The sequence below is a fragment of the Amblyraja radiata genome, chromosome 4 (genome assembly GCF_010909765.2).
Source record: "Amblyraja radiata isolate CabotCenter1 chromosome 4, sAmbRad1.1.pri, whole genome shotgun sequence".
Taxonomy (NCBI): domain Eukaryota; kingdom Metazoa; phylum Chordata; class Chondrichthyes; order Rajiformes; family Rajidae; genus Amblyraja; species Amblyraja radiata.
Genome location: NC_045959.1, coordinates 52,301,234 through 52,315,206, shown reverse-complemented (window position 1 = coordinate 52,315,206; position 13,973 = coordinate 52,301,234). Strand labels below are relative to the sequence as shown.

The 13,973-nt window shown below is 43.7% G+C and overlaps 1 long non-coding RNA gene across 1 annotated transcript; it reads right to left on the bottom strand.

Annotated features, from left to right (window-relative positions):
• Positions 1-8,771: 8,771 nt before the first annotated feature.
• Positions 8,772-12,709, bottom strand: LOC116971716. Its single transcript, XR_004411582.1, has 3 exons — positions 12,601-12,709; positions 12,087-12,092; positions 8,772-8,811 (listed from the first exon to the last, which is right to left on the bottom strand). It is a non-coding gene; the product is annotated as an uncharacterized LOC116971716 (long non-coding RNA).
• Positions 12,710-13,973: the final 1,264 nt, after the last annotated feature.

Genomic DNA, 13,973 nt, shown 5'->3' with positions numbered 1-13,973 from the left:
CTTTTAAAAGATTTTGATGCATTGGCTTATTGATCTGTTTTTTTTTAATCAATTTTTTTTTTTGCAAAATGCAATGCATTTTAGATCGGCACAAGCATCAGATTAAATGCTTCATTAATGCATTGCTGAGGTCACCTATTTTGTGCAGCATCAAGTATTATGATGTAAATTTGGAGCCCATTTGCCTATGAAGCTTATGGTTTTTCATAAATATTCAAATTTACATTCATTGCCATTGTTTGGGCGTTTGACCTTAGAAATCCTGTTTGCAGCAAAGAACACATCAGCCCGCATTTACATGGGTTTTAAAACCCTCATGGTTTCTTTTTTTAAATCTTTTGATAAGAAATTTTAAACCTAGCTTTGTTTTTTTTCTGTAAGAAACATGCAATTAATTTAGACCAGTGTATTGGTTAAAGTGTTTGAGACAGGGTTAAAATCTTCCAAAGTAACCAATCCATGACCACAGGACTTTAGACTTGAGAGATACAGCCTTTGGCCCACCGACTCCACGCCAACCTGTGATCACTGCGTACACTAACACTATCCTACACACTCGGGACAATTTACAATTTTACCAAAGCCAATTAACCTACAAACCAGCATGTCTTTGGAGTGTGGGAGGAAACCGGAGCACGGGGAGAACATACAAACTCCATACAGACAGCACCCTTAGTCCAGATCGAACCCAGATCTCTGGCACTGTCAGGCAACAGCTCCACCGCTGCGCCTCTGTGCCACCCTCTAAGTAACCAAATGTAACCTATTGCAAGTAATTAAAATTCTATGATGTTCAAAATCCCTGATGTAATATTGGCTTAGAATAAGAATTGTTTTTTTATGTTATGGAATTTTATATTATTTTCTATGGAATTTTTAATTTAATTTAATTTTTTATTTCATGGAATTTTATTTTATCTTCTTTTATATTTTATGGAAACAGGCCCACTAATTCATCAAGTCCACAACAACCATCGATCACCCATTCACACTCGTTCTTTGTGAAGGAAAGAACTGCACATGCTGGTTTAAATCAAAGGTAGACACAAAATGCTGGAGTTATTCTGAAGAGAAGGAATGGGTGACGTTTCGGGACTGAAGAAGGATTTCGACCCTAAAGACAGTCATTCCTTCTCTCCAGAGATGCTGCCTGTCCCACTGAGTTACTCCAGCATTTTGTGTCTATCTTCATACTAGTTCTGCGTTATCCCACTTCCTCATCCACTGCCTACCCTACTAAGGGAAATTTAAGGAAGCCAATTAACCCACAAACCCGCACATCTTTAGGATGTGGTAGGAAAACAGAGCATCCGGATGAAACCGAAGCGATCAATAGGAGAAGAGGATTCGAGTTTAGGAGCTCTTTGGGTTAACGGAATCAAGGGATATGGGGAAAAAGCAGGAAAGCAATACTGATTTTAGATGATCAGCCATGATCATATCGAATGGCAGCGCTGGCCTACTCCTGCACCTATTTTTCTATGTTTCTACGAGAACGTACAAACTACACACAGAGAGCACCTGTAGTCAGCATTGAACTGGGCCTCCAGCATTGTGCGGCAGCATCTCTACCAGCTGCATCACTGTGCTGCCGTAAGATGAATTAAAGCGGTTCATCCCTAGGAGTTGAATAAGGAAATAATGAAGGTGAATTATCCAGATCACATGTCATGGGGTTTGGATTTTCAGTCCAAATCCAATGTTGGTGACTCTACACGTCTTTAATACCACTTCCACCCCAGTTCCTCACGTCAGTGATACTGGGAAAAGCAATGACCTTCAACGCTCAGTAAAGACAGATATCTTTGGGTCACATTCAACCGGTTCTTTCCACAAGCCGTTTCTTCTTTCCCAACTGAACCATGCATGCTACCACAACTAGTGAGCAGTCCTGAACTACTATCTACCTCATTGAAGACCATCATACTATCTTTGATCGGACCTTACTGGACTTTATCATGCATTAAACATCATTCCCTATTCATGTATCTATACATTGTGGATTGCTCAATTGTAATCATGTGTTGTCTTTCCGCTGACTGGTTAGCGCGCAACAAAAGCCTTTCACTGTACCTTAGTGCAAGTGACAATAAACAAAACTAACCTAAAGTGAGAGGCAGGGTGTTTAACCTCCCGTTTTGCTCAGTAAATCCAATTTCACTCTCAATACACATTCTCCAGACACTGACCTGAATTCAAGACCATACATATTTAATGTCCAATAATACGCCCTGTGTATTGTAGCAACCGCATAGTGTGAGGCAAACAAAAAATCATTCCGATCTTGCCTTTGCTTATTTTGCTGATTCAGAAATAGAGATGATGAGAATTTTTCAGCCCATCAGCTTGTGGTCAGGAATGATCGGAAAGGGCAATGGAAGCAGATTTAGTAACGTTCAGGGGGGGATTGAATAAATAATTGAACGAGGAGAGGTGAGCAGAAAGTTCAATGGCAATTGGGCTAATTGGATCGTTCTTTCAAAGAGCCACATGGGTCCAAAACTCTGAATGCTCTCCTTCCGTGGTGTTCCTTAAGAGGAAATGATCCATACCGAGTCTCCCACTGCTGCTGATGTGAGTTTCCAGCTAAACAGCGCGTCTGGTTAACTAGTTGTAAGTTGTAAGTTCTTCAGCCCACCGAGCACACGTCAGCCATCAATCATCCCATACACTAGCACTATCCTACACTCTAGGGACAATGTACAATTTACAGAAGCCAATTAACCCAGTCTGAAGAAGGGTTTCGGCCCGAAACGTTGCCTATTTCCTTCGCTCCATAGATGCTGCTGCACCCGCTGAGTTTCTCCAGCACTTTTGTGTACCTTCGATTTTACAACATCTGCAGTTCCTTCTTAAAAACCTACAAACCTGCAATGACTTTGGAGTGTGGGAGGAAACCGGAGCACCCGGAGAAAACCCACGAAGGTCACAGGGAGAACATACAAACTCCATACAGCAGCACCCGTGGTCAGGATTGAACCCGGGTTTCTGGCGTTGTAAGGCTGCAACTCTACCACTGCACCACTGTGCCGCAATAATGAAAAATAGGTGAACATCAGGTGACATCTCTAGAGTACAGTTTTTGTTTAGTTTAGTTTATTGTCACGTGTACCGAGGTACAGTGAAAAGCTTTATTTCTTGCGTTCTGTCCAGTCAGCAAAAAGACTACACATGATTATAATCAAGCAAAGTGTACAGGTACAGGATAAAGATATTATAGAGTAAAGGGTATAGTGGAAGCTTATGAATTCACTGCCAATTTTAGTTTTAGTTCAGTTTAGAGAGACAGCGTGAAAACAGCCCTTCGGCCTACCAAGTCCACGCTGACCAGTAATCTCTGCACACTAACACTATCCTGCACACTAGGGACAACTTACAATTTTTATCTAAGCCAATTAACCTACAAACCTGTGGAGTATGGGAGGAAACTGGAGCACCCGGAGAAAACCCATAGGGTCACAGGGAGAACGTACAAATTGTATAGACAGTGTCCGTAGTCAGAATCAAACCGAGCTCACTGGCGCTGTCAGGCAGCAGCTCTATTGCTGTGCCACTGTGCCACCCAGTTTAGAGTTTTGGACAGGTACATGGATGGGAAATGTTTAGAAGGATATTAGCCAATTACAGGAAAATGGGTTTGACCTGGATGGACACCTGGTAAGCATGGACGAGATTGGTCAAAGGGCCTATTTCCATACTTCTTCTAGTGTATGGCATGCACAGCCTAAAGTTTTAGGACAACTTGTAGGTATGTTGCAAAGCCTACCTGAAGCGTCGTTGAAGATCTGCTGCTGCCCGTGTGCGCGATTTTGGCGCCGTTTAGAGGGGGCGGGTTTAAAACGCGATTTTCTCTAAGCTGTTCCAATCGAAAATGTTCAGCCTAGTTAATTATTAACGAAAAATCGCTGGAAGACCCCGTCGCAAAAGCTATTATTAGGTTTAAAGGCCTTGAATAATAGTTATAGTAGTTTAAAAATCAATCTCTAAACCCGCGACCGCCCGCAACCGCAGGGTCTCATAAAGCAAATATCTGAAGGTAAGCTGCATATTTTTACATTAAAAAGTGCTTCTAAAGATCCCTTTATACAAAGTTTAATATTGCGAGTAGCTCAATTTGGGCCCATTATATCGCGCAGTATTTTTCTCGGCATTTGGGGCACAAATCTACCGCAATGTGAACGTTCTAAACCAGCGCGTTCCACAGGGACCCACTGGAAAGCTGATTTAAATGGGCATTTATTTACAGCAATTAAACACTAAATTCCTTCCATTTGGTCTATAAATTAATGTAAATGAGATTTAAAAATCATGTTTTATTGTGAATTATTTGTGAATATTATTTGGACATTTAGGCTATTTAAAAATGTTAATCATTTATTAAGAAATGGATAGATGTTTAGATCTAGTAATTGAAGTCTGAAATTAGCTACAATTAGGTAACTAACTAATTATATGCTTTAATTTCAGGTCATCCAAGTAAGATTATTTTATATTTGTCTCAGAATGCTTCAATCTATGATAACTGAAAATTTCATTCAGTTCTCTTAATTTTTAAGAAAGTTATGGGCTTTTGACTGTTCACGATCACAGCTTTTTTGTTATGTCCATAGAAAATCAATAGGGAACAAGATGCTCATTTCCCAGTATGAAAATGGCCATAACTTTTTAAATACTTGAGATATGAAAGTGAATTAGGTGTCAAATTAAACTTATTTTTATGCTTTATCTGATGGGATAAATTACAGACTTGATTTTTAAAATCTCAAAATTTTGTAACATTGCTACAACTTGTCCTATTTGATCTCAGTTGATTGTGCACGCCGGGTTGATTGCATTCCTCGTAACAGGGTGGACCACGTGAAGGTTGCAATCTTCCACCCTATTTCCATACTGAATGACTCTATGACTCTTGGGCCTGTCCCACTTGGCGATTTATTTAGAAAAATGCCAGCGACTGTCATAGTCATAGCAGGTCACTGAAAAACCGGCTACAACCTACGACAGCACCTATGTTAGGAGAAGTCAAGCTACTCTCATTGGCGTCAAACCCACTGTCACCAAAATGTTTTCAACATTGAAAATTTAGCGGCGACCAGAAAGATGCTACGACTTTTTGCTCGACTGAGGAGACTACTCCCGGCGACCACCAGCGAACATGTGGCGACAAACTAGTCGCATGTAGTTGCCTAAAAAATCGCCTAAGTGGGACAGGCCCATCTATGAGGCAGGGGATTCCCTTGCCTGGAGGGCGAGACTATATCAGATGTGGTTTTTGGACAACTTGGCAATTTAATTTAGAGATACAGCATAGAAACAGGCCCTTCAGCCCACCAAGTCCACGCTGACCATCGATCACTCGTTCACACAGGTTCTATGTTATCCCATTTTCTCATCCACTCCCTGTACATGAGGCGCAATTTACAGAGGCCAATTAACCTAAAAAGCTGCACGTCTTTGGGATGTGGGTGGAAACCCAAGCACCCGGAGAAAACTCATGTGGTCACAGAGGAGTGTGCACAATCCACACAGACAGCACCAGAGGTCAGGATCGAACCCAGGTCTCTGGTGCTGTGAGGAAGCAGCTCCACCAACTGTGCCATAATTACAACAATACTGCCTTCACTTTATCCCTTCCTAGTTGACTCATTTGGCAAATACCTTAACCAGCAGTGGGGAGATGGGTGTGGAGATGGGTAATTCCTTAGCTTTAACCCCTGTCCCACTTAGGAAACCTGAACGGAAACCTCTGGAAACCTTTGCGCCCCACCCAAGGTTTCCGTGCGGTTCCCGGAGGTTGCAGGTGGTTGCCGGAGGTTGCAGGTAGTGGAAGCAGGTAGGGAGACTGACAAAAGCCTCCGGGAACCTCCGGGAACCGCACGGAAACCTTGGGTGGGGCACAAAGTCTCCAGAGGTTTCCGTTCAGGTTTCCTAAGTGGGACAGGGGCATTAATCGTGCTTGCTACCTTTAGACTTTAGACTTTAGAGATACAGCGCGGAAACAGGCTCTTTGGCCCACCAAGTCCACTAACCAACGAGCACCCCGCCTGCTAGCATTATCCTACACACCAGGGACAATTTACAATTTACAGAAGTCAATTAACTTTCAAACCTGTAAGTCTTTGGAACGTGGGAAGAAACCAGAGCACTCGGAGAAAACCCAAGCGGTCACAGAGAGAATGTATAAACTCCGTACAGGCAGCACCCATGGTCAGGATTGAGCCTGGGTCCCTGGCGTTGTAAGGAAGCAACTCTACTGCTGCGCCACCGTGCTGCCCCATTTCCACACAGCTATGACTGAGATTGATTTTAAACACTGGATTTAAGTAACTAAAGTCACTCACTGCATTTTTCAAGCATAATAGATAATAGGTGCAGGAGTAGGCCATTCGGTCCTTCGTGCCAGCACCGCCATTCAATGTGATCATGGCTGATCATCCACAATCAGTACCCCATTCCTGCCTACTCTCCATATCCCTTAACTCTGCTATCCCTCAAAGCTCTATCTAACTCTCTCTTGAAAGCATCCAGAGAACCAGCCTCCACCACCCTCAGGCAGAGAATTCTACAAACTCATAACTATCTGTGTGAAAAAGTTTTTCCTCATCTCCATTCTAAATGGCTTACTACTTATTCTTAAACTATGGCCCCTGGTTCTGGACTCCCCCAACATCAGGACCATGTTTCCTACCTCTAGCGTGTCCAAACCTTTAATAATCTTATATATTTCAATAAGATACCCTCTCATCCTTCTAAATTCCAGAGTATACATGCCCAACCACTCCAATCCATCAACATATGACTATCCCGACATCCCGGGAATTAACCTTGTGAACCTACGCTGCACTCCCTCAATAACAAGAATGTCCTTCCTCAAGTTTGGAGACCAAAACTGCACACAATACTCCAGGTGTGGTCTCACTAGGGCTCTGTACAACTGCAGGAGGACCTCTTTGCTCAACTCCTCTGGTTATGAAGGCTAACATACCATTCGCTTTCTTCACTGCCTGCTGTACCTGCATCCTTACTTTCAATGACTGATGAACAAGGACACCCAGATCTCTCTGTACTTCCCCTTTCCCCAACTTGACACCTTTCAGATAATAATCTGCCTTCCTAGTTTAGCCACCAAAATGGATAACCTCACATTTATCCATAATAAACTGCATCTGCCATGCATCTGCTCACTCACCCAACCTGTCCAAGACACCCTGCATCCTCAAAGCATCCTCACGAATAACAAATACCGTGCTTAATTTTTTCAGAGATCTATACAGCACAGAAGCAGCCCTTTCGGCCCACCTTGTCCATATCGACATATTAGACCATTAACAGTTGCCAGAATTTGGCCTATCGTCCTCTAAACCCTTCTTATCTATATATCTGGGGGGGGGGGGGGGGGGGAATTCTAATTGTGTCTATTTCTATATCTCCCTTTGGCAACTCATTCCCTGCCTCAACTACCTCCTCTGTCAGCTCGTTCCATACACCCACCACCCTTGGAGTGAAAAGTTTACCCCTCAGATTCCTATCAAATCTTTACCCCCTCACCTTATTCTTATGCCCTCTGGTTCTTAATTCCCCCACTCTGGGCAAGAGACACTGCGTGACTCAAAGAAATCGCTGTTGATTTTTTTTCCTCTACTCTTTGAACGGTCTATTTTCTCACTAAAATAACTATATCTGTTGATCATTCCGCCATTTGCTGCAAGTCTCATGTTCCAACAACCTTCCATTTCATTGGTTGATCCACTGCTTGTTAATAAATACCCAAAATATATCAACGAGATGCAAATTACTGATTTGTCACAAGTACGTGTTTAAATTGCTTCCTGCGGTACTGACAAATTAGTTGTGTAATTTTCCCCATATGAGCAACTATCTTTGAGAAGAATGGGTGCTAAGTTGTGAACAGTGGCACTTGTAGAATAAATCAGTTCCAATCTGGACAGAATTTAGTGAAAGTCCCAGGGAAAAGTGTGTGGAAGAACAATCAAGAATTAGATAGCAACTGGATTACTCCACCCAACACCAACTCTAGATATACTTCACACGCCCTCTGGGAACCAGCCAACACAGTCAAGGACCAGTCACATCCCGGCCATTCCGCCTTCTCCACTCTCCCGTCGGGCAGAAGATACAAAAGCTTGAAAGCACCTATCACCAGATTCCGGAACTGCTTCCTCCCAGCTGTTGTCAGATGAGTGAACAGTCCTCTCATAAACCGGGGAGTTGACCCGATCTTCCAACCTACCTCATTGCCGTCCGTAGACTTTTTTCTGTAATAACACTATAATGCCGTAACAATATATTCTGCACTCTGGTATTTTTCTCTTTACACCTTTTTAAGTTGAGGGGGGACTTGTATCTGTCCCATCTACACTAGTCCCACATGCCTGCGTTTGGCCCATATCACTCTAAACCTGTCCTATCCATGTACCTGTCAAAATGTTTCTTAAAATTTGGGTTAGTACCTGCCTCAACTACCTCCTCTGGCAGCTTGTTCCGTACACCCACCACCCTTTGTGTAAAAATGTTACCCTCAGGTTCCCATTAAATCTTTCCACCCTCACCTTAAACCTATGTCCTCTAGTTCTAGATTCCTCTACTCTGACCAAAAGACTTGATTCTTGATTCCCTGAATCTGGGCAAGAGACACAGTGCATCTACTTGATCTATTCCTCTCATGATTTTGTACACCTCTATAAGATCACCCCTCATCCTCCTGTGCTCCAAGGAATAAAGTCCTAACCTGCTCAACCTCTCCCTGTAGGTCAGGCCCTCGAGTCCTGACAACATTCTTGTAAATCTTCTCTGCACCCTTTCCAGCTTGACAACATCTTTCTTATGACATGGTGACCAAAACTGAACACAATACTCTAAAGATAGACACAAAGTGCTGGAGTAACTCAGTGGATCAGGCAGCATCTCTGGAGAAAGGGATGGGTGATGTTTTGGGTGGGAACCCTTCTTCAGGCTCTTGAAGGTCTCAAGACCAGACTCTTGAAGACTCCCTTTTCTCCATAGATGCTGCATGACATGCTGAGTTACTCCAGCAATTTGTGTCTATCTTTGGTATAAACCAGCATCTGCAGTTCCTTTCTACACAATACTCTAAATGTGGCATCACCAACATCTTATACAACTGCAACATGACCTCCCAACTTCCATACTCAATACTCTGACTGACAAAGGCCAATGTGTCAAAAGGGTAGCATCATACAATATGGAAACAGGCCCTTCAGGCCAACACGACCATGCTGACTAAGCGTTCATCTAAGCCAATATAATTTGTCTATAAAAAAGAGCACAAAGTGCTGGAGTAACTGAGTGGGTCAGGCAGCATCTCGTGTGAACATGGATAGATGACATTTCAGTTCGGGACCCTTCCCCCATTTTGCCTGCATTTGACCAATATCCTTCTTAACTTTTCCCAACCATGTACCTGTCCATTGTAATTGCACCTGCCTCAACAACTTCCTCAGGCACTTTGTTCCATACACGTACCACCCTGTATCTGATGTGGTCTACATGTGAGGCCAGACCCATAGCGATGTGGTTGACTATTTACTGCCCTCTGAAATGGTTCTGTCTTTGGTTCTTTCTTGTCACATATGCACAGTGAAACATCCCACAAATGCAAGGTTGCCATATGTGGTAATACAGGTAAACCCAGGTGAACCCATGCTGCTGCAGGCCGAAGACCAGATCAGACATATTTGTTCAGAAAATTACTCAGTTCAGGGTGCGATATGGAAGGTGTTGATCTTGCTGTGTAGGAAGAAACTGCAGATGCTGGTTTAAATTGAAGATAGACACAAAATGCAGAAATAACTCAGTGGGTCAGACAGCATCTCTGGAGAAAAGGAATAGGTGATGTTTCGGGTCGAAACCCTTCTTCAGTGTGAAGAAGGGTCTCGATCCGAAACGTGGCCTATTCCCTTTCTCCAGAGAAGCTGCGTCTCGCGTTGAGTTACTCCAGCATGTTGTGTCTATCTTCATATTGATCTTGCTGACCACCAGGTGGCGCTCGCAATGGACGCATCATCAACAGGCTGTCTTGTCCCTTCCTTCTTTGTTGTTTTTTAGCATGTGTTAAATGTATGTTTTAGTGTTCTTTAGCTTGTTTTCTGTTGGGGGTGGGGTTTGGTGAAACTTTTTAAAATCTCTTACCTTGATGGAGATGCGATTTTTTTCCGTATTGTATCTCCGTCCGCACTACGGCCTAACATCGAGACCGACTTCGTGAGCTCCACCGCAGGAGCCTGCAGACTTAACATGGCGGAGCAGGCGATCCCTGTTGGGGATCGACCTTGGAGCTCCAACCGTGGGAGCTTGTGGACTTTAACATCGTGGAGCTCACCGTCCTTGTTTAGAGAACGACTTCGGGAGCTCCAAGCTGCAGGAGCTTTGGCCGCCCCGATCGCGGGAGCTTCGATCGCCCCGATGCGGGAGCTTTGATCGCCCTGACGCGGGAGTGTCGAACACCCTGATGCGGGAGCTTCGATCGCCCTGATGCGGGAGCTTCGATCACCCACGGCGCGGGAGCTTCGATCGCCCCGACGCGGAAGCTTCGATCGCCCTGACGCGGAAGTGTCGATCGCCCCGAAGCGGGGTTTCGATTGCTGGCTGCGGAAGCTTCGATCGCCCCAACGCGGGGTTTCAATCGCTGGCTGCGGGAGCTTCGATCGCTCCGACTGCGAGAGAATAAAGAGAAGAAGCTTGGACTTTATTGCCTCCCATCACAGTGAAAAATGCGGGGAATCCACTGTGGTGGATGTTTATGTTAACTTTTATGTAGTTGTGTGTCTTGTTGCTTTTTTTTAGTATGGCTGTGTGGTAATTCGAGTTTTGCTGTACCTTAATTGGTACACGTGACAATGAACAGACCTTTGAACCTTTCGCAACTTACCGTGAACAAATAAATAATCGGTAAAATAATTGTTGAACATGCACGTCAGCTTTCAGTGATGCTCAGTCTATGAATAGGGGGAGATCAAGGACGTTAAACAGGTTAGACTTGAGGCATTTAAAACTATTTTTTTTCTCTTTTTAATACATTAATAAATGTTATTCTCTGACTGTCATTGTTACTGAGCATACCTCCAGTATCCAACCCATGTTGTTCTAATAAACCTGGCCTTGAGATTCCTTCAAGAATGGTCTCAGGTAATCTTTGCAACGGCATTGTATTAGCATTGTATTTACTGCAGCGTGCAGTTCAGTCTGAAGAAGGGTCCCGACCCAAAACATCACCAGTTCTTTTTTCCAGAGATGCGGCCTGACCCGCTGAGTTACTCCAGCACTTTGTGTCTACCTTCTTTACTCATGACTGATGAAAGCCAATGTATAAATGTCTTGACCATCCTATCTACATGTGATGAAATTTTTGGGTCTATGTACTTGCAGTCGTAGATCCCTCTGCTGCACAACACCCCCCAAGGCTCTGTCATTCACTGTGCAGGTACTGCCCTGGTTTGATTTATTATATTTACTAATCATTTATATGTATTATTACATTTAACTAATAAAATAATTTAGAGTATAGATTCATACAGCGTAGTAACAGGCTGTTAGGCGCTCCCCCCCCTGGTGAATGCTATGTACTTACCTCTCTGTTTCTCTCCCAAGCACAGGCCTCGTGGCTGTGAGTCTGGAATCGAGGGGTTAAAGGCTCCTGTACCCGATTGGCCAAGCTGCGTCAGGTGACGGGTGACTCATCTGAAGTATAAATACCAGAGCGTCCCAGGATCCTCCTCTTCGTCGTAGACTCTGACTGATGAGCAGACTGCTGGTGTGGGGCCGAGGAAGCCGGACCACATGGCATAGAACTTTGTGTATTTTCACCATTCCTTGTTAACATATATTGAATTGGGACGGATAAGGGCTGACCTTAGAGTTTTCGTGTATTTTGGTTTCAGGGTTGTATCTCTTTGGGCAGGTTTTGGAATCTCCGGTTCGACGGCCCATGGCGTGGCTGGCTGGAGCATTGTTAAATTGTTTGTCGGTTTATCCATATCCCTGACTGGGTTGTTTAAATCAGGTTTGAGTTTTGTGTTCCAATGAATAATTAAAACTGTTTTTTGAACCTGAACCTGGTTTTTGACTTGTGTTACGTGGCTCTGAAGTACTTGCATTCGGGAGTCGTAACACAGGCCCATCATCCCAAATTGCCCATATCCAGCAACATGTCCCATCTATACTAGTCCCACCTGTCTGCATTTGGCCCATATCCCTCTAAACCTATCCTATCCATGTACCAGTCTAAATGTTTCTTAAACTTTGCGATAGTACCTGCCTCAACGACCTCCTCCGGCAGCTCATTCCACCCACCACCCTTTGGGTGAAAATGTTATCCCTCAGGTTCCTACTAAATTTTTTCCCCCTCACCTTAAATCTATGTCCTCAGGTTCTTGATTCCCTGAATCTGGGCAAGAGGCACTGTGTGTCTACCCCATCTATTTCTGTCATGATTTTATACATCTCTATAAGATCACCCCTCATCCTCCTGCGCTCCAAAGAATAGAGTCCTAGCTTGCTCAACCTCTCCCTAAATCTCAGACACTCGAATCCCCTCAACATACTCATAAATATTCTCTCCACCCTTTCCAGCATGATATCTTTCTTATAAAATGGTGCCCAAAACTGAACACAATACTCTAAATACAGTCTCACCAACTTCTTATACAACTGCAACCTGACCTCCCAACTTATATAGTCTATGCTCTGACTGATGAAGGCCAATGTGCCAAAAGCCATTTTGACCACCTTTCATTAATATAACTTCATTCTCCTGTCACAGTGCCATTAATCAAATCTGATTGACCTGGATGGCAAGAATATGGGATATACTGAATAGGTAAAAATAAGCAATGAATATGTTATGCACAATTGCCACGCCATTAAGGCAATCTCCATTGACCTTACAAGCTTAATTTACAGGAATGAATATCCTCTATTTTCATCACTCTATAATTTATAATCACAGATTGTTACTGCATGGAAGGAAGCCAATTAGTCTATTAAGTTCTTATTAGTTCCACGTTAAGATCTAGCACTTCTAAACTGAACAAAGTTCTGTTTTTCTTACAAAGAAATACACAAGGTTCTGGAGGAACTCAGCGGGTCAAGCAACATCTCTGGAGAATGGGGACAGGCACCCAGTTCTATGTTATCCCACTTTCTCATCCACTCCCTACACACGAGGGGCAATTTACAGATGCCAATTAACCTACAAACCAGCATGCCTTTGGGATGTAGGAAGAAACCAGTGACCTGGAGGAAACCCATGCAGTCACAGGGAGAACCTGCAAATTCCACACAGACAGCACCTGAGATCAGGATCGAACCCGCGTATCTAAACACTATGAGGCAGCACTCTACCAGCTCCATCTCTGTGCCGCGCTAGGCAGTATCATTCAGTTATCTAGAGTATTGGAAGTTGAGGGGTGACCTAACAGAAATATATAGCTAGTAGGAAGGTATATACTTCCTATTAGGACCTTTCAGGACAGACATGTTTAATCTCTCGCTACTCCATTCTGAGGTGCCTACCTGTTTCAAGATGACCTCTATCATACCAGTGCCAAAGAAAACCAAGATCTCATGCCTTAATGACTACCGTCCAGTGGCCTGGGCATCCACCATCATGAAATGCTTTGGGAGGCAGGTTATGGAACACATTAAATCCGGCATACCAAGCAACCTTGATCTACTGCATTCCGCTTACCGCCACATCAGGTCGACAGCTGATGCCATCTCCCTGGCCCTACACTCATCCCTGGAACACCTGGATAAGAAAGACACCTACGTCATGCTTCTAACCATAGACTACAGCTCTGCTTTGAATACCATTATACTGTAGCGACCGACACCAAACGTGGTGAATAAACAGTTATGGGCAGCTTGATTGTAATCTTTTTGCCAACTGGATAGAAAAAGCAGGAGAAAACTTTTAACTGTACCTCGGTACATGT